Source organism: Ahaetulla prasina, chromosome 2 (genome assembly GCF_028640845.1).
Source record: "Ahaetulla prasina isolate Xishuangbanna chromosome 2, ASM2864084v1, whole genome shotgun sequence".
Lineage (NCBI taxonomy): Eukaryota > Metazoa > Chordata > Lepidosauria > Squamata > Colubridae > Ahaetulla > Ahaetulla prasina.
Window position 1 is genome coordinate 113,920,113 of NC_080540.1, and position 3,046 is coordinate 113,923,158.

At 36.2% G+C, this 3,046-nt stretch overlaps 1 non-coding gene across 1 annotated transcript; it reads right to left on the reverse strand.

Moving 5' to 3' along the window:
- Positions 1 to 580: 580 nt before the first annotated feature.
- Positions 581 to 687, reverse strand: LOC131193749 (U6 spliceosomal RNA). The gene has a single exon (XR_009154007.1). It is a non-coding gene; the product is annotated as a U6 spliceosomal RNA (small nuclear RNA).
- Between the last annotated feature and the right edge of the window lie 2,359 nt (positions 688 to 3,046).

The following is a 3,046-nucleotide window of genomic DNA, read 5'->3' on the forward strand; positions in this document are numbered from 1 at the left end:
TATCCATCCAACAGAGAATTTATTGTACTTGAGGAGATAACAGGTAAGAAAGATAGCTCTTGGGCTTGTTGACTGGTCTCTGAAAATATTTCATTATAGTACTCTTATTAAAATCATGTAGTCAATATGAAAAGAAAAAAAATGTGATGTTTAATAGAAAGCTATATAGAATCTCCAGTGGAGTTTTAACATAGGAACTATTGCAGACTTGCTTATGACACAAAACCTCAATCTGAAATAGAGTAAGAGCAAATGATGTAGTCAATTCACCGTTTGACCATTAAGATTCCAACCATTTGAGGGGAACATGAGCACCTATGCCGTTCTTTCAATACAATTCCTGTTCACTGTCAACTATTCTTGATCTGAAACACACTATAAGGATCTATGCTGCTTGTTATCTACATGACATGTGAGTAACTGGCTGGATGAGGCTTCCAGGTAGAAGTTACTGACAAAATATAAGCACAATGAGCATTTTGCCCATTGGAATAGTAGCTATACACATTAGGTAGGCAGGCAATTACAAAAAGAAAGAAACCTTAGTCCAAGCCAAATAAAATAGAACACACCATTTTTTAAAATTATGGAACGCTTCACGAATTTGCGTGTCATCCTTGCGCAGGGGCCATGCTAATCTTCTCTGTATCGTTCCAATTTTAGTATATGTGCTGCCGAAGCGAGCACAGAACACACCATTTCTGACTCCATTACAATCATGTTTCATAAGTAAAATGGTTTCAACATATTAATTTTTCAGAGTGCTCCTCTGCTACTTTTACTGAACCACCAAATGTTCCTGATCATTTCACACCCAGCATGTATTTCCATAATGTGCAGATTCCCTGTTGTTCACAAATACATACATAGTTAGACCCAGCAATGGCTTATTTGACACTTTTAAGGACAATTATGCTAGTAGCCGCAAAAGAGAAACCACACACACACACACACACACACACACACACATATACACAAAAACAACTTAATAGCAAATAGCAAGATATTATGTGCTTATGTGTAGAACTGGGAAAAAAATGAGATGAAAGAGCAGAATGGTCAAATGAGAGGGGGGACATGGAAATGGTGAAGACAAAGGATTTATTCTTAGTGAAACACTAATACTATGATTCTGTGCTTGTCTACTCAAATAAAAGGCCCACTGAGATCAATTAGACTTATACCTAAATAAAAATTCATAAATTTGAGTTTAAGGCTCCCAATTATTAAAAAGTCCATCACTAATTAAATAAGATATTCTTCACATAGCAGTCTTGAAGTGATCTGAGTCCATTTTTGTTCTGACCTAGTAGTAATTTACTATTCTAAAATCTATATAGGATTTTAATTATTTGTTGTGAGATAGAGATTATAAACGTTCCATTGCTAAAACACAAGGATAAAACAGAATTAGATAATGCCATAAAAACTAACCAGATGCCCAGAGAATCTCAGTCCTAGCTTTTACAGCCTGATATTGTTGTTGCTATTGTTGTTGTTGTTGTATATGTACATAAATTACATACATACATTTATTGACTTCTTAGACAAGCACTCTAATTTGAATTCCCTAAATAATATCCACCGTCCTTTTGAAAAGCTTTTCTCCAGCTTCAGATACTTTTATTTAAAACACATTCCATAATGATTTTACTAGAACTAACAACAAACCTATTGCAGTAATAAAATAATATTGAATGCTACATCTGCTGACTGTGAGACAGATAAATAAACCATCTAGAAAGATCTTAACTTTGGGAAAGGGAAATAAATATGTAAGACTAATAGAAATATTTTTAAAAAACTTGCACTTGTCACTTGTCTTTCAATGATTCTAGGTAGCTTACAAGCAAATAAATTACAATATATCATAAAAAAGATCAAAGGCAAAAGGAGCAGGTCTTGTTCTTGAGTGAAAGCCTGGTAAGAACTGAGTCTTCACAACTCTTCTGAAGATCAGCTGATTGGGGCCATCCACATTTTCAGGGGAATATGAAACTTTAACTACCAGAATCAATAATGCCATGGCCATATTGGCTCTGGAATTTTGGCAGCTAAACCTTCACATATGAAAGGAATCCAGATGTGAGCTAAATCTTCACATATGGAAGGCATTCAGTTAGGAAAGCCTATCCTATAAAGTGGTTAAATGTCTATGGAGATTCTAAGTCATCCAGATCATGGTTGTCCCAAAGGTGCTTTTTCAAGAGGCACCTGGAATTTCTTTGTGATTTTTTTCCTTGAAGACTTGCATGTCATTCAAAGACTTGCTTGTCATGACAAGCCTTGCTTCGCTTGTCATCCAAGATGATTCTGAACTGAGGAAGCTGTTTGGATGAGCAGTGAAACACCTTTAAGGAAAAACAAAGAAAGTTCAGTTGCTTCTTGTCAAAAAGCACCTTTGGGATATCCTATAAAGTTTTACATTTTTCCCAGACCCTACCCACTTTTAGGAATACAGCCCATTCCAAGTTATTAAAAGATAACTAGACTGGAAACAGAAAACACACACACACACACAAAAAAAAACCTTGTACATTACTGACTTTAGGAACATTGTATATGTGCAGAAGTGTTTCCTTAGGGGCGCAATTGGCTTTTGGTAAAACTGTGGCAGCTGCTATTTGTCAAAATCATTGATCTGTGCCATCTCACATAGTTTGACCTTCAGCAGTAGGTTTGGAAATATCCTAGGAAAGGTTAGATTTAGCGGTAGACAAGGAAGCTTGTTCCTTTCACTGCAGCTCTAATCCTGGAGGCTTGTAGAGTTCAGTGCTGGCTGACAACAGGCTGATAGTTAGCAAAACTGTTCCCTGAAGCCTTTCACTCAACATGTGCCTGAACATTTCCCAAATGAGCTTTAGCTTCCAGACTGGAGGAAAAGAAAAAAAATTGCTGGATGGATTCTCAATTCCTCCAAATCATTCTTTCTATGTATCAGAAATGTTACACCACATGTGATATTGCTGTCTCTCTACCTCCTTAGCTGTCAAACCAACTTGTCCTATTTTCAGTGAAGGGATGGAAAGAATTTCATTGCAGTCCT